Below are 23,728 nucleotides of genomic sequence, written 5' to 3' on the forward strand. Positions count from 1 at the left end.
GTAAGAACCTCCACAGGGCAGGAGTGAAGATATCTGGAGATATCTAAAGAAAACATTAAGAACAGAAATGTGGAGGCCATACCTCAGGATGCAAACAACTCATCAGCAATAAGAATCAGAAATACAGAGTTGAGCCACAAAAGTCCTGGAACCAAGATTAACCTCAAAGTAATGGAAATGACAAGTAAGGGTCTGTGTACGCTCCACTAATCCTTATTGATGATGCCCAGGTCTATTTCACCTGCAGAGGAGACAGAAGCCGAAAAAGACGAGAAAGACGAAACAACAAAAACAAAACTAAGCTGTGGTCCAAATTTGAAAAAACTTCACAAAAGGAGAATCCAACAGCATGGTGGTGTCGGTCAGTGATTAACTTGATGCAGTTACTGAACTCAAATTTGCAACCAAATATTAAATAATTACTTTAAAATGACCTATTCCTGTTCTGTACATTTGTTCATCTAGAACTTTGTTGTTATGTGCCACCAAAGATGCAGTGCTTTTTAACAGCACATCTAGTTGTAAAAATCAGAAAATGAATGCTGAAATAATGATCATCTCATATTCATCTTGCGCTTACTGAGGGTACTATACAGTATGAACCTGGTAATGAAGATACCAATGCAATAACAAGCTAAATGAAGGACGGGTAACCATGAGTTTATTTATATGCCATATGGACAGATGCTATCCAATTAAAAAAATGATAAAAAAAAAATTTAAAGTGTGGAAATTTGTGTAAATGGTTTGTATATATAAAGAAAAGTAAAGATTTGGACAGAACTTACTCATTCAATTATATTTTTAAGTTTCATACATTGGAGGGCCCAAACCAGTCTCAGAAAATGTTCTGTATTTCTGTATGTATGTATGTCTGTCCAGCCAGAATTTGTCACAGCATCATGCAAGACTAGCTGGACATAATTTAATAAAACTTTGGCAGTCCTTGGGTTTTTGTTTTTAGTTAAGCCTGCACCTTAGATTAAATCTAAATGTCGAGTAGAAGTGAAGTTATGAGCAGTTATTTGCCAGATGATGTCATAGCACCTAGCGCTTTTCCCCCCACTAATTTAGTGTTTTTTCCCCTCAAGGTGGGCATGGCTATATGCATAACCTAAAAGAGTCAAACAATGCAATAGTTTACCATGTATATGTGGCGAGGACGCTACAGCATGAAAAGATTTACTAAGCGTTATTATACCGATTACGCCACCCTGGGACTCAACCCAGGGACAAACAGATTTAAACCACTCAATTTAGAGGTCAAGCACACAAGTTCGACTACTTCCCAGCAGGCAGGAGGCGTGGATAAGATATTTAGAAAAATGGAAATTTATTGATACAATTATTTAAAACACACTAAAAACAGTAGACAAAAGAAACCCCAGGTCAAACAGGTAAACACAAAAAATATAAAGAAAGAAAACTAATTGGAAAGACCGGACTGAAATGTATATATTGTTAGACAAACTCAAATCAAAATATTTAGAGCTGAGGTTCATCAGAGCCAGACAGAGTAGCGTGGTCTTTTTACCAGAACACACTTCCACACACACCACGGTGCACAATGATCGCGCGCTCAAACACTCCAGGTGTAACACTGCACACAATCGGGAAAAACCACCACCACAGCGAAGGAAACCAATCGGTCACCGAACCTCAGCTCCTACAATAAACAAAAGAAAAAGGACAAACAAAAGACTCCAACAATATTACAAACACTTCTTAAAACATCCGACAACAATAAGGGTCAGAAGCTAACAAGTACAAAAGAGAATCATAAAACATTAAATGTACTGAATAGTCCCTAGCAGGTCAGCCATCAAGAAATGCGTCCATTCCAATTAATAAAACCAAAATAACAATAAACCAAATACACTTAAATAGGCCAAGAAAACTTAAAGTACTTAGCCAAAAGGAAACAAAAAGAAAAAGAAAGAACAACGGATAACCCATACGTTCGACACAGGGCGACAAAGCAACACGACACCAGACGGATAAACAGTCCCCTCTCTACATTATTCACGGCAACACTGGCGCGAGATTAAAGGCAGCGTCTTCGCTATCAGCAATTAGCAACTTTAGCTTCTCACACGGTTAGCAGCTGTATCTTCACAGCCTTAAAAACGAACAGCGCTAGCAGCACCACTCGATTAGCAATAGCCAACACGACAATAGCAACGAGAGGGAGTTTCCATTCAGGTCTTTGTAGCGAAAACACACACAGGCACCGGTTTAGTCAGAGCTGTATCCCATCATAACAATAGGGCACAAGGAAGCCTAATCAATATGCAAGAATTAATATTATTAATTCCTTCGGCAGTTAATAGACCACCCGGGTTGAACAAACATACCTCCAAGGCAAATGTTTGCCACTACGTCCACTGCAGCGCCGGAAAACACGCTATAAAAAGTAACAATGAACATTTTAAGTCACACACACATGAAACCAGTTTCTAACAGCCATGTTTAAACGATGCGCTTACCTGCCGCCTCTACAAACACGGAAACAAAGGGGAAACCGGGCGTGACGCAACCCAGGTAACATCCAATCCGGCTTTAAATAGGGAGGTGCCCTACTCTGATAGGCTGATACTGCTGTCACTTACCTGAACCCACTACATTCCACCCCCAGTTTCTGCAACGTCGCCCCGACGGTGAACCAAAACAGAAAAAAATCTTAATCCCAAGGCCGGAATAGGGTACCAACTGTACCACCCACTATGCTAGATACTGAACCCAAACCTACGGCTCGTGGGAGATGGTATCGGTTAGAGTGCTGGCCTGCAGTACTCCTACCTGTTCTTCTTACCGCGACCTCACCCATCTCTAAATTAGAAGGCACTACCACTGACTGCCTGTCTTCCTCAACTTCTGAACCCCCTGCCGCATTGCCGGCTTCCACCACCCGCAAGTCACCAGATGGCTGAGAAACAGAAGAAACACTAACCTGTGGCCCTAGCTGCCACCTCACGTGAGGGGTCTCCGGCACCACAACCAACAGATCCTCCTCATCAGGCTCCTCTTCTGAGGGCTGCACTGATTCACGCACTGGGCTCTCTGCCAACGCAAGAGGCAAATCCTGGCAGATCTGAAGTTTCAGCAAGGATCGATGCACATGTTTGACCTTACTCAGATCTGTGGTGGGAGCAATAGTATACACTGCCCCCCCTTCCCTAGGTGCCTTGATAACCTGGTACACCACTGAGCTCCACAGGTCCTGAATTTTGCATCTACCCCGCACACTATGGTTGCGGAGGTATACCAACTGACCCTCCTTCAGTGGTGCCTCCCTTACCTGCGAATCGTACCGGGCCTTCCGTGAAGCGGCTGCCGCCTCCAACCGCTCACGGGCACTCTCAAAGGCAATGTGCAATCGATCCTGCTGCTCCAGAATCCACCTATGAACGCTGCCAGATGATGGTTCTGGTACTCTGCCAAGTGCAAAGTCAACAGGCAGTCTAGGCTCCTGTCCAAACATTAAGAAATATGGGGACTCCCCAGTTGCCTGATGAGGGGTTGTGTTGTATGCAAAGAGTACCTGAGGAAGACAAAGCGGCCATTCGCTCTTCTTGGACAGTGGCAAAGTGCGCAACAGATCATGCAAGGTTCTGTTGAACCGTTCGCACTGGCCATTTCCTGCTGGGTGGTATGGGGTGGTGCGTGATTTCGCCACCCCATACAGAGAACAAAGCTGCTGAATGAGAACGGACTCGAAATTTCGGCCTTGGTCGGAATGAATCCGACCCGGCACCCCAAACTTACAAAACCACTCCACAACCAGAACCTGAGCAACAGTCTCCGCCCGTTGGTCTCTAGTGGGTATCGCTAACGTGTATTTCGTAAAAATGTCGGTCATAACTAACACATTCTCCATACCAGATCTTGATGGTTCTAGGACTGTGAAGTCTAAAGCCAAAATCTCGTTAGGTCGAGCAGCCAACAGATGCCCCATAAAACTACCTGGAGCAGAGGGAACACTTTTAGCGCACTGACACCGCTCACACTCTTGACACCAACGTGCGATGTCCACAGACATGCCTGGCCAATAACAATGCTGGCGCACCAGTTGAGAAGTGCGCTCTACCCCTTGATGCCCATGCTGTTGATGAAGCTGGGTTAACACATCATGTCTCATAGCAGCCGGCAATAACACCTGAAGAATTTCCTCGCCACCATCTGAGCGAAACACACGCCGATAAATTACCCCGTTTACTTCTTGCAAACGGTCCCATTGTCGAAGCAAGATGATTGCCAGTCTGGAAAGCTTCTTACGTTCTTCTAAAGATGGAAGACTTTTACGCTTCCAAAAGACTAGCACTTCACCTATCACTGGGTCTACACCCTGCTGAACACTCAGGTCACCAAGTGGGATACACGGAAAAGACGTAACCTGGTTAACCGAGGTCACCAATCCACCTTGAGCAGCTTGCTGCAACGCCACTGGAACGGCCATACCTGGACACAACTCACGCACTCCCCCTGTACCAGAAAAGTTTTGACGTGACAAGGCATCCGCATTACGGTTGCTTCTTCCAGACCTATATTTGATTTCAAAATCAAATGATGCCAATTGAGCGGCCCAACGCTGCTCCATGGCACCCAACTTTGCAGATGTCAGGTAGCTGAGGGGATTATTATCCGTAAAGACAACACACTTATGGCCCAACAGATACTCCCGAAATTTCTCGGTCATGGCCCACTTAAGCCCCAACAATTCCAGTTTCATGGAACTGTAGTTGGTTGGATTACGCTCAGTGGGCCTAAGACTACGACTACCATAAGCAATTGGCCGCACCCTACCTTGTTGCTCCTGGGACAGGACTGCTCCTAACCCTCCATGACTAGCATCGACCTCTAGAATAAATGGTAGTGAAAAGTCAGCATAGGCGAGCACTGGGGCTGTAGTTAATTTAACTTTTAACCCCTCGAAGCTACACTGACAGTCTGCAGACCAGGCTTCAGCAAAATCTCGACCATTTTGCCTCGGACGTTTGGAGTTTGCCAGCTGAGCTACCAACCTATGAAGAGGAGCAGCCAACTTGGCAAACCCCTCCACAAAGCGCCGGTAGTAGCTAGCGAAGCCCAAAAATGAACGCAACTCTGCAACACTTTTGGGACGAGGCCACTGTGCAACTGCCTCCACTTTATGTGGGTCAGTTGAAACCCCTGCTGCAGAGATGACATGCCCTAAATAATGCACCTCCTTTTTGAAAAAGGCACACTTCGACAATTTGGCTTTCAAACCTTCAGTCTGTAATCGACTTAAAACCACCTCCATCCGAGCAAGGTGTTGGTTCACTGAAGAGGAGAACACAATAATATCGTCAAGATACAACAGAAGTGACTGGTACTGCTGATCACCAAACAATCGTTCCATCAATCGCTGGAAGGTACTTGGAGCATTGCACAACCCAAAAGGCATCCTATTCCACTCAAATAGGCCAAAAGGGGTGCAAAAAGCAGTTTTTGGCTTATCCCTCTCTGTTACAGGTACCTGATTATACCCACTGGCCAGGTCCAGAGTAGAAAACCACTGGGCCCCAGCCAGCGAGTCCAAAGTCTCCTCAATGCGTGGCAGAGGAAACGCATCCTTCCTCGTCTTCACGTTTAAGCGACGGTAGTCCACACACATGCGCAGACTACCGTCCTTTTTTTTAACGAGCACTATAGGTGAGGCGTAAGGACTACAGCTTTCTCGGATTACCTGAGTGTCCAGCAGTTGATTAATATGTGCTTTTACCACCTCATACTCAGACGGAGGAATACGTCTAAACCGCTGCCTAACAGGAATTTCATCCACCAAAGGTATATCGTGCGATATCAGACTAGTGCAGCCTAAGTCTCCATCACTTGCAGAAAACACAGACATGTATTTCTCCAACAGCGTCCTCACCTTCCCCTGGTCTTCCTCTGATAACACAGATAAATCCAGCCTAGCTATCTGTTCTGGTACTGTAAGAGAAACTTGCACACACTGTGCCCTTACTGTCGCAGTAACAGTTTTAAGTTCTGTGACCCCCGAAGGCAAACTAATTACATCAACCTCCTTCACAGTACCAATAACAGTACGAACATACAGCACTACGTCTACAGTTCCAACATTCACTATAGGCACGTAGACTGTACCACTATCCACCCTTAAAAGAGCAGGAGAAACCAACAGCCCTGCCGGTAAACCAAAAGTAGGTGGCTCGAACAGTACTGTCCCGCCTGAATACTGAGCCGAACAAGTTGCAGCAACCCACTTCAGGGTGCCACCTGGGATGCGCCACGCCCTACGCCCACGTACCTTAACTCGGCCCTCCCCAACAGAAACTGGCTGGGTATCCACCCGATGACAATGCTGTAAAGCATGAAAAACAGAAGTAGGGGCCTCTAACACCACTGGTAAGTCAAACAAAGCAGTGCCATGTTGGCCAAAGAGCCCCTGGTAGCAGCGGCTCAGAATGTTCATACCCAACACTCCAGGCACTTCTACACGCACACCACCAGGAGGGTCTCTGACCACCAACACACCACAGCCGGACACAACCCGTCCACAGAGCTCTACATCTAATTCCAAATAGCCAACATAAGGAATCGAAAGACCATTTGCTGCCCGAAGCTGTAGCCAATGACACGATTTAAGCTGTTCTTGACCCCACGACCCAAAATTTGTTAAAAAACAACTCTCCGTCATGGTGGACACCATAGAACCAGTGTCCACTAGGCAAGGTACCAAAACCCCACCCATGGATACAACGAGCTGGGGACAAGTAGACATAAACCGTGACATAAAATCAGAACCCATTTCATGTGTGGAGCCTAACATCTCCCCAACCGAGTTGTGGCTCTGCAACTCGGTGGGAGCTAGTTTTCCGGCGGCTGCACAGGTGACTGTTCGCCCCTCATGACCATTGGGTTTGCTCGAGCTAGTGGTGGACGGGCAGATACCCGGCCCACATCACACTCCCTAGCAAAATGACCAGGTTGGTGACACCGTCTACAAATGAGCTTAGACTTAAATGACCGCGCGTGTGACTGGGGATTTTGAAGCTGCGCCATACTTTGAGTTAACTGATTCAACTGTTGTTGCTGATTACGCAGCATATCTCGCAGTTCACTCATTTCTGAAGATACAGAAACACTACTATTAACACGCTGATTTCCTTGCACCCCATATTGAATGCCATAAGCAGATGGGACAGACTGACTTCGACCGCGTACCCCCCCAGGCATGCCCTCCCTCTCCCAACGCAGGGCTTCCCTGCGAACGTCAAACAGTGTAGAAGTGGGCTGACGACGCACTAACTGCTTCAGTTCACGCCGCAGACCACAATCGTTAACGTACTCCACAAACTGATCGCGCAGCAAAAGCTCGGCGTTAGGCATGCCATGGGGCGATTGACTTTTAACCTTTTCCAAGAGACTCATTAATGCTAAGGAGAACTCCACCAGAGTCTCTCCATCCTGTTGTCTCCTGGAAAAGAATGACTCTTGTAACGCTACATACGACTTTGTACAACCATACAATTCACGCAATACCTGAATAATCATGTCTGGATCCTCCCTCTCGCTGCTAGGCCGATAACGAATTTCTTCCCGTGCCTCCCCCTCCAGGTGATCAAAAAGAAAAAATGCCTGATCAGCTGTAGACAGGTGACGAAGCCGCATACAAGACTGGGCTTCCTCAACCCACTCGTTGATGCTAATGCCCGCCCGACCACTAAACTTCGGACACTTACGGTCTCTTGGAACGAGAACAAACCGCTCTGCAGTCGGCACACCAGTACCAACGGGTGGGGGATCTGGAACCACAGGAAGAAAAGTATTAGATGACCCAGGCTGTGCAACCGATACGTGGTCCTGCCGCAGCCTTTCATTATCAGCTTTTAATTGCGCTACCAAATCTCGTAACTCACGTAATTCGTCCTCCATCTCAACCAATGCACAGGCTCTTACCACCAATATGCAATAAAATTTAAACTGATGCCGATTCAAGACGAAAAGGGACTGCCGTTGTCTGGAGAACAAAAAGAAAAGAACACCAAATCCACGTCTCCACACTACAACAGAAGTGTCCTGCCGATTACGCCAGAATGTGGCGAGGACGCTACAGCATGAAAAGATTTACTAAGCGTTATTATACCGATTACGCCACCCTGGGACTCAACCCAGGGACAAACAGATTTAAACCACTCAATTTAGAGGTCAAGCACACAAGTTCGACTACTTCCCAGCAGGCAGGAGGCGTGGATAAGATATTTAGAAAAATGGAAATTTATTGATACAATTATTTAAAACACACTAAAAACAGTAGACAAAAGAAACCCCAGGTCAAACAGGTAAACACAAAAAATATAAAGAAAGAAAACTAATTGGAAAGACCGGACTGAAATGTATATATTGTTAGACAAACTCAAATCAAAATATTTAGAGCTGAGGTTCATCAGAGCCAGACAGAGTAGCGTGGTCTTTTTACCAGAACACACTTCCACACACACCACGGTGCACAATGATCGCGCGCTCAAACACTCCAGGTGTAACACTGCACACAATCGGGAAAAACCACCACCACAGCGAAGGAAACCAATCGGTCACCGAACCTCAGCTCCTACAATAAACAAAAGAAAAAGGACAAACAAAAGACTCCAACAATATTACAAACACTTCTTAAAACATCCGACAACAATAAGGGTCAGAAGAGAATCATAAAACATTAAATGTACTGAATAGTCCCTAGCAGGTCAGCCATCAAGAAATGCGTCCATTCCAATTAATAAAACCAAAATAACAATAAACCAAATACACTTAAATAGGCCAAGAAAACTTAAAGTACTTAGCCAAAAGGAAACAAAAAGAAAAAGAAAGAACAACGGATAACCCATACGTTCGACACAGGGCGACAAAGCAACACGACACCAGACGGATAAACAGTCCCCTCTCTACATTATTCACGGCAACACTGGCGCGAGATTAAAGGCAGCGTCTTCGCTATCAGCAATTAGCAACTTTAGCTTCTCACACGGTTAGCAGCTGTATCTTCACAGCCTTAAAAACGAACAGCGCTAGCAGCACCACTCGATTAGCAATAGCCAACACGACAATAGCAACGAGAGGGAGTTTCCATTCAGGTCTTTGTAGCGAAAACACACACAGGCACCGGTTTAGTCAGAGCTGTATCCCATCATAACAATAGGGCACAAGGAAGCCTAATCAATATGCAAGAATTAATATTATTAATTCCTTCGGCAGTTAATAGACCACCCGGGTTGAACAAACATACCTCCAAGGCAAATGTTTGCCACTACGTCCACTGCAGCGCCGGAAAACACGCTATAAAAAGTAACAATGAACATTTTAAGTCACACACACATGAAACCAGTTTCTAACAGCCATGTTTAAACGATGCGCTTACCTGCCGCCTCTACAAACACGGAAACAAAGGGGAAACCGGGCGTGACGCAACCCAGGTAACATCCAATCCGGCTTTAAATAGGGAGGTGCCCTACTCTGATAGGCTGATACTGCTGTCACTTACCTGAACCCACTACATATAGACAAAGTATGTTAAAGACACACCTTATAAGTCATCAAAATCCTTAAGAACAGAAACGAAAGCACAACACAGACTGGCTTACTCCGTAAAAAACTTCATATTTTCCGGAACTGTGTAAACAAAACACCTGCACCAATATATATTATTTAGGAAAAGCTAAACTTAATATTTTTACTGTGATTACTTAATATTTTTTTATAACTGAAATAACCGAGCTAAAGTATAAGGGAACTGTAATGCTCTGGAGTCGTTTTAGGACAAAACTTGATGAATCATCTGTGTTTCACTTTTCGATTACCTAACAGGGAATGTGTTTGGTTGATGATAAAAGAAATACAACTTGGGTGTAAGATACACAACCTTACAAAATGTATTTCTTTGTATTAATAAGTTAGGCAGAGAGTTCTGCCATAGAAAGACTGGCAGAATGTGGGCTTCAACTTGCAATTATTATATCACTGATTACATTAAAGCTGATCAGCTTATTTTTAGCTTCAACCTTATAAATATAACATTTTTTTTTTACTTTTTAACTCCCTGTATAATTTTGTTTACATTAATTATTAAATTTTGTGAAAAGAAGCAAAATTATCCACCCGCAGAACAAGATATACAGTATAATCTTGCCTTATAACCTCATAATTCTCATAACTGAGAATTCAGCTGCACTTTGATATACTTATATATGCTTCAATACCTCTTAAATAATTTAAAGCAGATGATCTGACCAAGAAATTACATGTTTTATTTATTTATTTATTTATTATTTTTTGGATTATTTCGTTTTTCACTTGAATTAAATTCTAAAAGAGAGCTACTAGAGCTACGCCACTGATTTATTCCCCTATCTTATATAAAACATATATGGGAGATGCAAACTCTTGCAGCAAGTAACTGCAGTGACTGTTATAGAAAGTGAAGAAAAGTAATAGAGTGCATGTAGTCCAATTATTGCATCACAAACAAGGAAGCTCCAGAGAAAATGAAGACATTTCATAGATAATTCATTAGATGAAAGATCCCCAGCAGGGACACAGAGCTTGCTGGATGTGCAATCAGAAATGAGGAATCCCATTACCACCATGTTGTTTACGGCAAAATGACAGGTGGATGTAAGCACATTTTACCCATTATTTATTGACAACTGAATGTAAGGATGATGTAACCCAGTTCAATATGTTTTTGGATTGAAAACATAGCGCCCCGCAGCCTATTCCCCTCAAGGCTCAGTTTTCTTCAGTTACAGATTACATGGCACACTGACATTCCATTCAGTTAGCATTTCTGCTAAGCACTGCAGTGATAGCATGAGTGCCTGTGCTGAAATATGTGATTGAAATTGCTGTTTTCGCTTCTGCCATTAAACAAAACCTTCTCGGAGTAAGCTTCAACTTAAACAGTAGAGGTTACAATGAGGCTAGCCAGCTTGTGATGCAATCTGTGGCACAGGCAATAGCTGACATTTACGATGTCGAACTTAATCCATCACTAGAAATGATTCAGTAACAAAAATGTCATGCACAGACTATCCATCTGCTCTGTGTACATATACCTCTAATGCATTTTGAAAGGTGTTTTATGCTGAGTTAGATGAGGTAGGGATTTTCTCACTGCAGAAAAAATAGAGCATATGTGCTACAGATATAACAGCAGTTCTTCTAATTGAACTGCTAAAATGTGAATTTGAAATGCAGTAGTATGACTGATGATCTAATTTTATTGGAATTGCTCAACAAACACAGCCTTAAAATATAGTACTGATCAAAGTGAGGGTATATTTTTGCTTTTATCTTTCTACCATTGCTTGGTCAATTGTGCATAGAACATATTAATTGTTTACAAGAGCAGTGGCTCATCGATGTTGTTGTTGGTCTTTTGGCTGATCCTATTGAGGGGTCACCACAGTGGACCATCTGACCCACACTCAACTTGGAGCAGGTTTTATGTCGAATATACTCTTTCAGATGCCCTTGGTTGATGGAGGCATGTTCATAGGTAGAGAGAGAGAAGAGGAAAGGCAAGATTTTAGGAGTGACAAGTTGGGACTATGGGAGGCAGGGAGGCACGATAGTTGGTTGACATGATGCAGAATGTTTGGACCAAGACAGGAAGGCAAGACAGTTTGTTGACAAGATGCAGAGAAGGAAGGTGGATATACTGTTATCCAGGAGACCAGGTGGAAAGGTAGCAAGGGTAGACGTTTAGGAGCAGGGTTCAAGTTGTTTTACCATGGTGTGGATAGAAAAAGAAATGGAGTAGAAAATTTGTGTTTGTAAGGAGCATTCTGGACGTGAAAAAAGTATTAGATATGGTGATGAGAGTGAAGCTGGAAATTTAAGGTATGATGTTCAATATTGTTAGTTCTTATGCGCCACGGGTAGGATGTAAGTTAGACGAGAAGAAGAAATTCTGAAGTGAGTTACATGAAGTGGTGCAGAGTATCTCCAGAGGTGAGAGAGTGTTAATTGGTGCAAATTTTAATAGACATGTTGGTGAAGGCAACAGATGTGATGAAAATGTGATGGGCAGGTTTGCTCTTCAGGACAGGAACACAGAAGTACAGATGGTGGTGGATTTTGCAAAGAGAATTGAAACGGCAATAGTGAATACTTTATTCAGAAGAGGCACAAAACATAGGGTGACATAAGAGCGTAGGCAGAAACATTTAGGTGGACTACATCTCATGTCGATGTTGTAATCAAAAAAAGGGATTATTGACTGCAAAATATTGGTAGGGGATAGTGTAGCAAGACAACACAGGATGGTGGTATGTAAAATGACTCTGGTGGTGAGAAAGGTAAAGAGGACAACGGCAGAGCAGAGGACTTCAAATTGGTGGAAAGTGAAAAAGGAAAAACGTGTATGTGTGTAGTTTTCACAGAGGAGTTGAGACAGGCTCTGGGTGGTCAGGAGGTGCTTACAGGACAGTAGAATGGACAAGTACAGCTAATGTGATCAGGGAGACGGGTAGGAGGTTACTTGGTATATGATCAAGAAAGGAAAAATTGGACAAGAAGATTTGGTGGTGTGTCTACAGAGGAAGAGGTTAGCTAAGAAGTGGGACATTGAGAGAACTGGAAAGGGTAGACAGGAGTACAGGGAGATGCAGTGTAATGTAAAGTTAGAAGTGGCAATGGTCAAACAAAGAGCATATGAGGTCTTCTATGCTAGGTCAGACAGTAAGGAGGGAGAGGTGGATCTGAAGAGGTTGGCGAGGCAGAGAGACAGAGATGGGAAGGATGTGCAGCATGTTAGACTGAATAAAGTTACGGATGGAAATGTACTGACAGGTGCCAGCAGGGTGATGGGAAGAAGTACTTTGAACAGTTGATGAGAGAGAAAAATGAGATAGAACGAAGAGTAGAAGAGGTTACTGTTGTGGAGCAGGACGTAGCAAATATCAGTAAGACTGAGGTGAGGAGGGAATTAAAGAGGATGAGGAGTGGAAAGGCAGTCTGTCCTGATGACATACCTGTGGAGGTATGGAAGTGCTTAGGAGAGGTGGCAGTAGAGTTTCTGACTAGTCTGTTAAATAACATCTTTGAGAGTGGGAGAATCCCAGAGGAATGGAGGAGGAATGTATTGGTGCAGATCCTTAAGAACAAGGGAGATGTGCAGAGCTGTGGCACCTACAGAAGAATAAAGCTGAGGAGCCATACACTGAAGCTTTGAAAAGGAGACCTGGAAGCTAGGTTAAGGGCAGAGCAGCAATATGGTTTCATGTCTAGAAAGAGTTCAAAAGATGCAGAATTTGCTTTGAGAATGCTGATGAAGTTCAGGTAATGGTAATATGGAGTTGCATTGTGTCTTTTTGGATTTAGAGAAAGTGTATGACAGGGTGCCGAGAGAGGAACTGTGGTGTTGTATGAGGAAGTCTAGACTAGCAGTGAAGTATGTTAGAGTGTACAGTACTGTATGAGAGCTGTAAGACAGTGGTGAGATGTGCTGTAGATGTGACAGAAGAGTTTAGGGAGAAGGTGGGTCTGCATCAAGGATCCCCTTCTTGTTTGCTCTGGTGATGGACAGTATGAGAGATGAGGTTAGGCAAGAGTCTCCATGGACTATGATGTTTGCAGATGACATTGTGCTTTGTAGCGAGAGCAGGGAACAGGTGGAGGTAAATCTAGAGAGGTGGAGGTATGCTATGGAAAGCAAAGGAATGAAAGTTATCTTCAGAGGAATGGTGGGGCTACAGGGAGCAGAGGTAAAGAAATGCAGGACTTAGGGTCAGCAGTCCAGAGCAAAGAAGCGTCTGGAAAGGAGGTGAAGAGGCATGTGCAGGCAAGTTGGAACGGGTGTCAGGTGTGTTGTGTAAAAAGAGTAACAGCACCGCATCCAATGAAAGGAAAGGTGTTCAAGACAGTGGTGAGACCAGCGATGCTCTATATCTTAAAAACAGTGGCACTGAAAAAAAAAAGACAGGAGAGCTGGAGGTACTGTTAACAATGATTACCAGGGTCACAATTTTTACTCCTAATTGTTGTGGATTAAAATACTCTGTGGCTGCCACAATCTTGTCTACTTGCAAATAATTGGAATTAAATAACTATTACCCTTCCACAAACAAAGTCAAAGTTCCCACAGTGCATCTATGACGTAAAGAACGATTTTTCTTGTTAGATAGGTTGCAAAGATTAGAAGAGGACAAGGGGGATTGTGGAGAGAATACATTTGGAACATCAGAATTGTTAAGACAAAGCTTATCCCTTTTCAATCCTGAACTGTTTTTACTGTCTGTGTAAAATTTTATTATTTATTCTTTTTTTACTTCAGTTTCCATTAGATTGTAGTTTCCTTTTACTGTCAAAACAAGCCAGTAGTTTAAATTTGCCCCTATGAATAATAATAATAATAATAATAATAATAATAATAAAAGTGTCTATTCTGTACGTTTGTGTGGTGTCAAAAGGTCTGGCATCCTATTCTGGTTGAATTTGCCTATCATGTACCAAGTTTTCCAGTAATCGGCTTTAGATCCACTCAAGCCTGACCAGGATCCTAAAGGTAAAAGAATGAAAATTTTCCTGATACATATTAAATATTATGTATTTATGTTGTGTTATGACCTGCTAGTTTATGGAGACCATGTTGTGTTTAAGATCATTTGGAAAGTTCAGAAATGCAAAAATGGCTAAGAGGAGAAGCTAAATTTTTACATACTGTAAATAGCAAATATCAGGCATCATAATAGACTGCGTTATAATCTAAACATCCACGCTGTAGACTGAAGTGGCAGAGGCCAGTGAGTCACTCAAAAATATGTATAAAAGTAAATATTTAAACACTTTACCTGAAGTGTATTTTACTCAACCACTTACTGTTTTTTTTTTTTTTTTAATCATTTTGACTAGAGTATCCAGTTATAGTCGAGTGCTAAAGCATGAGTTGAGGGCTTTAGCACTTTTTCCCAACACTGCATGTCAGTGCCATGGTTTAAGCTGATTTGCATCTTCCTGTGCTTCCTCCAATTAAATTCTCTCTGTTGCAGGCAACGGATTTACACGAAGTTCAAATGAAAAAGATAAAGTTTTCTGATTCTTGCCTGCAAAGCACCTGCGTGAGTTTTCACAGCAGGATCACAGCCAATTAAATCAAATGCAGCTTCTTGAAAGAGCAAGAACTTTAAAGCGAATAAAGGATGTTAAATTTATCACAATAACGGTTTGTACAAAATGTCGATGACGATTCACCCATGAAGCCGCACATTGTCAGAAAAAGAGGATAATTAACTTAAAGATAATTGGCGTGCAAGGTTTTTTTTTTTTTTATTGTTATTTACTTTGGAGTCATGTTTCTCAGTCCCATGCTAGGCTAGTCATCCTATAAACTGTGACCCATGGTTGAGAAGCACAATAAAGAGCGGAGCTTTAACAGTTGTTGAAAAAACAAAGAAACAAAAGAAAACACGCGTTTGTAAGATGTCTCGATGCAGTAATTAATCTTTGGCCCATGGAAAAGGTTAATCATTTAGAGGTACTGTGGTCAGAGTATGATCCAGTGTCCATTTGCCTGAGAAAGGCAGAGATTGAAGTCATTGTGTGGGCAAAATACTGTCCCCCTGTAGACCCAGTGCAATTACTCTTCACTCCCCACGCTGTTTTATCTGCTCCCTCATACATCAAAGCAATAACTTCTTCAAAAGGCCAGCCTAGGCAAAGCTCTCTGCAGGGCTGCTTTATGGATCCGCTTTGGGAAGCTCTGTCAAGACATATTATCTTGGAGAATTAATAAGACAAAAATACTTTGCCTAGCACAAGCAACTCCAACTGACTATTTAGTTCCAAAAGAAATGTCACCGGTGTTGCATTACTCCATCAGGATCAGTCAAAAAAACACTGTCACATGCCTGTATGCCTGAGATAGGCAGTTAAAAATTCAATGCATGAGAACTTATTATAGAATCTAGGGGTCTAAGGGGAAAAAAATAATGTCATTCTTTCTTAATCTTTGTAAAAAAATTGTACAATTCAGTTTTATATATAATCTATATTGTCACAAAGTAGGAATGCATGTTAACTGGAATGTATTAAAAAAAAATTTATAGAAATTTGAGCGTAGACGTCATGTTAAAAAGTAAAAGTCAAGTCAAGGCAAATATATTTTTAAAACACATTTAACAAAGTAGAAGAGCAATGCAGTTATGTATACTTAACATCTCATTATTGCGGCTCATTATTTAAAAAAAAAATTATATTAAGATATTAAGATGTTAAGTGGAAATAATGACAATTATATTACTTACCAAGTTCTAATAATGAAATGTTTTTGTACTGTTTATAGCATCTTCGCATCTCAAAATACAAGCAGACAGCAATGTGTAATTGTGCAAAAGCACTTTAGAAAAATAAGATAATAACACAACAGATGATTGTTTTATGTCACAATATTTGCTGTGTCTTAAAGGCCACCCATTTTTAAGACTACTGTAATCCATCACCATTATTGCATCACATCCCAGACGTTCCCCCAAAACCACAGGCAAACAATAATTAATATCAAGGACATTTAGAGTATAGCATCGAAACAAGTTAAAAGCTTCCCTTGACAAAGTGAAAGTGGTAGGATCTCTGGGATGGCTGGGGGCTTATCGGTTGTGGTGGTGGTGATGGTGGTGTCGAAGGGAGGGCTGGGTTAATTGCAGGCGTCGCTTGCCTTGCACGGGCTGATGTGCACTGACTGGCTGTCGCTCCCTCTCGTCCACAGGACCTTGCAGTTTGTGTTGATTGGTGACGAGGGACACTGACAGCACCCCATTTTGTCAAAGCACTCTTGTCACAGCCCGCTCTAATGCTTGGTAAAAATAATTCCCCTTGTTCCACTTCTGAAGGTTTTCCATAAATATAGGTTTGTGGTGGATGACACTGCTCTTAGCTTTGTGGTCAGTCAAAGAAAAAAAAAAGGAGGGGGTATTTGTTGGGCAGATAAATACCAAATGAACAGTTGTCTATAGTGGGCTTTATAGAAGCATAAAGCCACCATAGATTTATTTTTTAAACCCTTGGGTAGACTAACCTTTGGGAGAAAGTGAGTCATCACTCTACAAGACTCAATTAAAGCATTTTACAGCTTACAGGGCGTATGTGTGTGTGTGCACGCGCATGTTCGCACGCACTTGTGTGTGTGTGCACGTGTTTGTTTGTTCGTGAAGGGCTTCTGCAGCAACCCGAAATTACGGTGCCACTCTGTGTGCTTGTAATTGATGCCCTACACTTATTTGCTGTATGAATACGCTGTTTTCTTTAACAGGTGGAATTGGTGTAATTCTTTACCATTATTGATTTGTTACTGTCTCACCAACTTGACTAATGAAGGCGATTAAGAGGCCTATTTTCCTGATGATACAGACATTAAGGATACCACAGGGAAGTGGTCTCAAGCACAAGCAACAGATGTGTTTAGTTCATCTTTTCAGATGATGCACTGTATCTCTCTCTCTCTCACACAAAATCATCTCCTTCAGTCATTATGTACATAGAGATTAAGGTATTTGTTAAACCTTGGAAGCTCCTTGGAACACATTGATATACAGTGGAAGATTTTCAAGAAGTTGGGAAAAGTTTCTGGTGTTTACAGAGACTACTGATGATAGCTATGGCTTCGTGCGCTTAAAAGCATTTCAGTGTAAAAATGCACAAGGGCAGGATTCAAAATCCAGACTAAAGACTTCTCACTGAAAGCAGAAATATATTATGGTAACCACTTATACAGACTAAATTATGTTTTTTCAAAACATTTGCTCACTCTCAATTATCATCTATACCGCTTTGTCTTATATTCGGGGTCGCTTGGGCCCTGCAGCCGATCGCAGGAGCATAAGGCTGGGTACACCTTGGATGGGGTACCAATGCATCGCAGGGCACACACTCATACACACTCATTCATGCACTATGAGCAATTTGGGAATAAAAATTAGCCTAATCTGCATGTTTTTGGACCGTGGGAGTTAAACCGGAGTACCCGGAGAAAACACACCAAGCATGGGGATAACATGCAAACTCCATGCACACAGAGCCGAGGAGGGAATCAAACCCTCGACCCTGGAGGTGAAAGGTTAAACTTTTGTCCATAAATGCAGATTCAGACATCTCCTTTAGAATGAAGCTGGAGTTTAACATGGTGGTTTAACTCATGGGTAATAAACAGCCTAAATCCAGAGTCAATTATTTTAGCTGAGCCACCAGGTCTACATGAGTGCATTTAAAAAACTGAAATATGTTTAGATTTATTGTGTGTATAATGCATAATAATTTACTCATGAACTGTCAGTATTAACAGTCATTTACTATTAAAAGATTGTTAATTGTATTCTGTGATGGTTATTAACAGGAGTTCATTTCCTGTGTTCTTCTCACTTCACAAATTAATAGAAGAGTCTGACGATAATAATAGCCTGAATCAGTTTATATTGGAAATATAATAATAGTTATTGTTGATAATCTCTAAACCCCCATGCTATCATAAGTTATTGAAAGTTAGTCATCATATTGTTTGAAAGTTAGTTTAGATACGTTTTATGTTGTTAAAGACAGAAATCAGACATTTGTTGAGAATTAGTTAATATTAGTGTTTTTGATCCTCCCCCTTAACTATGAGGGTGAGTCAACAATTTTAGGAAAAGTTTTATGGCAACTTTTATTGGCCGCACTGTCTTATTAGTGCTTTCCGTTCAAGGCTACTGTCTCCCCAGTCACTGCTGTCCAGGTGTGACCCTGTTACATCAGTTCATTTGTAACAAAAATGGACAAATGACTAAACAGAAGTGTTCGGATATCTGCAAACAAAATTTGTACTGATACTCTAAAGAAAGTTTCTTAAAGAGAATCATTACTGGTGTCGAGACATGGATTCATCACTACTGTACAAGCCTGGGAGTAGACGGCAGAATATAGAACAGAAACATTCTCGATCACTGACCGAGAAAAAGTTAAAAAGTCAACTATCACCTGGAAAATCAATGCTTACAGTTTTCTGGGATTCTCAAGGGCAAGTATTGGAACATTATTTAAAAAAAGATTTAACAATCAACAGAGCTCGTTACAGTGAGATTCTTATTAAAAGAGCTTAAACTTCTGATTAAACACAGAGGACTGCTATCCAAGGACAAATTGTTTATTTTTCTTTTCTAAAAGTTAATTAAAATAAATTCTAAAGCCAGACTGTAGACAACTTTTGACTTACAGTACCCTCATATATTAACTTTGGCGCGCTCTCCCTCTGTTTCTTCAAGTTCCTTATAATTCCTTACTATATATGGCAATGCTTCCCATGATTCATCACCAGATAACTAAAGAATATCCCGCTCCTCGTTTCATTGAGTTCTTTCGCATTCCTTAGATGGCAATACTTCCTGTTTTACCGGATATCTACAGAACATGAGAATAGCTCAGGTATGCTTCATGTAGTGGTGGATGTATCTCTCATGCTCCTTTTATGTAGCCTGCATGGGGGTCGGTAATAGGACAACATATTTTCTTTGCGTTTACTCAGCGCTTAAATTATTTCTTTATTTTTAGGTACTAAACCAGAGAACATTCCAACACTCCATTCTTTGCATGTGTGTGTTTCTCCCCTGATTGGTAAGCATTTTAATGCAAAGTGGCCAGAACTGGCAAATCCATCATAAAATGTTTAACCTAACAGTTAATATCTTGGCTCATAACAATCTAAAGAATTATGATGCCTATACATTTTTTAAAAATGTTTTAAACATAATCAGGCCTACTTGGCCAAGTTTATTTATTTATTTATTTTTTTTTTAGATTGCAATAATGTTGCACATTATCCAGTTTCATCTGTTACAAAGCTGTGTGGTGTTTAGTCAGCTTTTTTTTTTTTACTGATGCAAACAAAGATTACTTCTTATTATACAACAGTTATGTCCGACTGGACTAAATGATCTGATTTCACAAGGGGAATTCTATGGGTAGTGATAATGGATGCTTACAATACTGTAAAGTTTAGCTATATGTATCACTCCACGTGCCAGGTGTTTTACAGTCATAGGGGTAACTGGTCATGCTCTGGAACAGTACTACACTATGTATTTTAAAACAACTTTCTCAAATTTTCCAAACTGATATGGTCTTTTTTTTCTTCTTTTTTTTAGTAGGACCTCCTTTAGTGGACTCGGAACTAAATCCTGCAAGCTGCACCAGTATAATCAAATGGGGCAACTGGGGAAATTGTCCCAGACCTGAAAGCCTAGGGATTCAATCATCTGTGGAATTATGGAATTATGCTGGTAGAAAATGTAGGTGTTGTTGGGCTTTGGCATGATGCATGGCAGACCAGGTGCCACTGCAAGTTATAATTCTTACTAAGTCACTTTCAGTTTTTGCTTTATCCTGGTCTGAGTCATGGTGTACCCATCTACACTATACTGCAAACACTGGGCAGGAAGACACCCTATAAATGTAACGCCAGTCCATCACTGTGCTCCTTATGGACACTAATTTAAGTAACCTAGGGGGAAAATATCAATATTCAGTTAAATTAAACATCATTTAGCTTTAAGGAAAAAATAAATAATTCCAACTATAAATTTGTCCCAAATGGCGGCAAGGAAAGTCTTTGACACAGCATGAGTAACAAATCTTTAGAGAAACCTGATTCAATAGAAACCACCCTCATCATCTGAGAGATGACACATAGTGTGATTATAATTCGTTTGCCTTCTATATACTATGTAGTCAAAAAGTGTAACCAGAAACTGAATGTATTCTCTTTATTGCTGCTGGTCTCTGATGGCTACCAGACAATGTTCTTGTATAATTACAATGACAAATGAGTTATTCTTATAAGACTCCAGTAGAATCTGAAAAGCGAAAACGTGGGACATGTAACCCATGTGGAAAAGTTTAACTATTTTCTGTGAGTGTTATCCCTCCCATTGAAGCACGTATTAACACTAGATGATATGCAGATGGATTTGATGTAACATGCATCATCTAGTTTTACACAGACTTCTGGAGTCTGCCTCAGCTTGACATACCAAATATTAAGAAATTCTGAAATTATCATCAACATTTTCAGAATTTGTGCCTGATGATATAATTTATAATGAAACCCTTTGTGTTCACTTAAAAACAAACAACAATGAAAAAGGAAGCATTTCCACTAGTGGGCTCAGACTTTTGGACTGAAACTAAGCTTGTGTATTTCAACACAACATAGTTAACCTTTATAATGCCCCTATTCCCTCCTAAACCTACAGTTACACCCATTCAAGGGTCCTTCAATTTGTCCATAAGTAATTGAACAGGGACAACTACGAAATAAGACCCAAGTGAGTCCAGTAAAGTCTCCTATTGCTCAGCCTGTGTGAAACCTCGTCTGTCAGAAACTAAACCCTTCGATCCATGAATCTGTCTATAAATGGTACTAGACCCTGAGGAGTGAAAAGAAAATCGATAGCTGCTTTCAGACTGGGCATGCCAATGCTCAGATACACCACAAGCCAAGCTTTGGGAAACACATCTGAATGACATATTGCACTTAAAAGAGTGTTTTATGATGAATTTCACTAAGAAGGTTGGGGACACTTTCAGCATTATGAATGTGACAGTTGCACTAACATTGGCTAACAAAATGTCTCACAGTAGGGACAAGCTTAAGATGGATACGTTGATTTGCATATCTTGTTCATGCATTTAAGAAGAAAGCAGAAAATCCTTAAAAATATACTGATTATAAATAAATTTACATGGTCAAATACATACAGTTTTCATTTTGATGAGAGAAGTTAAATACAATGAAATACTGACTAATGAACACTTCAAACGTGGTTCTCCAATGCTCACCACTTTTTTCCCATAGTAAGAATGACATTTGCACAGAATTACCTTTAGTCTGTAATAATGCAAAAATAATGTTATATAAAATGTGACATATTAAGGATTTCCTCCATATACATTAATGGCATTTGGCAGACGCGCTTGTCTAGAGGGACTTACAAAAGTGGTTTGAAGTCTCTATCAATGAATATATCCTGATACTGGCTCACTAGGTCAAGTACTTGGAGTACTATCAGTCTAAAAATCATGCTGATTTTATATTATATATAAAATAAATACTACTTAAAAAAATAACAATTTTAAAGTAGTATTTATTTATTTCAAAAAGGTAATATTTGAAGGGCTTTGTTAAGAGGGTTGGTCTTTGGTTCAAAGACAGCCAACTTTCTTTGAAGATGGTTCCCAGTGTTCAGACATATAGAGAAGGTATACTTCACTGCCAAGGCACTAGAACAGAGAAGAGCCTTAATGCATACCTTTTTTTTACTTTAAGAGATGGTGCAACCAAGAACCAAGCAGCACTAGAGGATCAGAAGGTGTGTGGTGCGTGTATAAATTCTTTAAAGTCCAAGGTACCAAACATGCCTACAGTATATATTGTTGAGAAAGTATTTTGCTAAGTGTACATTTTTAGCCATAATCTTGAAATTTGCTTGGTTCGGTTACACTATATAATTATAAAATATGCAGCCTTGCATATCTATTGTTGGCATTGTTGCCAGTGATGGATGGCCATGATGTATATTAAAAAAAATAAAAAAATAAAAAGTTACCTACCCACCCTTCAGCATTACTATTATTACTGAATCTCATACATACTGTAGTCGCAACTATTGTTCATACACATAGAAACATGTTCCCTGCCAGATAGGGTGCCTTTTAAGTCAAATGATTTGTATTGAAATCATAAGCATGTCATTCTGTCATCATGCATTAATAGCATACAAAAAGGCTTTATTATTCATCTTTTTCATTCAAAACACACAGTACTTATGAGTCTTTTGTTTTTCTCTTTGTTTATTTGAACATTGATTGACATTTTAAATCTTTGAAAAAGTAATCCACCTTGTTCTTACTGATCATACTGTGTATTGTATTTTACACTTTGTTACTCATTACTGATAGTGTGTTCTGGATGTTTCAATAAAATGGGATTAAATCAATTAGCCCCAAAGCACATGAAAACCATGTGGCATTTTAAACTCTTTAAACTCCTAAACTCTTCTTCACACTTAGCCTTATCGTTTGGACTAATTATAAAACATTTGACTTAACACATTATGCACAATATAAAATTGTTAACACATGTAATAGATCATGTAGCCTGTCAGCATCCATAAAACTTTTAACCAATAATGAAAAGAATGAAGGAGACTTTGGACACAAGGTGGGGTACACTCTGGACAGGATGCCAATCTATCACAAGGCACACACACTCACTTGTAGACTACGGGCACTTTGGAAAAGCCAATTAGCCTAATGTCTTTGGGAGAAAACCAAAGTACCCAGTAGAAACTCACCAAGCAAAGAAATGAAACACACAAACTTATGCACACAGATGCGAGGTGGGAATCGAACCCTTTGACCATACAAGTGTGAGGCCATAATGCCAACCACTACGCCACCATGGACAGCATTGATCTTATTAATTAGCCATACTGTATACTTTCAGTTGAATTCATTGTATAGGCAACATTTAACTCTCTCCTTTAAAAAAATTAATTACCAAACAATGTGAAAATGTTTTATTTAGATGACTTTTTAACCTTGCCTAGGCCTAGGGGGAAAAAACACTCATCTAAAACCTTGAAAGGTGTTGTTTTCTCACACACTTCAATATCACACTTTCATCATGTTTGTGGATAACTACATGCCATAGTGAAAATCTAATTAG

The sequence above is a fragment of the Clarias gariepinus genome, chromosome 19 (assembly GCF_024256425.1).
Source record: "Clarias gariepinus isolate MV-2021 ecotype Netherlands chromosome 19, CGAR_prim_01v2, whole genome shotgun sequence".
Taxonomy (NCBI): domain Eukaryota; kingdom Metazoa; phylum Chordata; class Actinopteri; order Siluriformes; family Clariidae; genus Clarias; species Clarias gariepinus.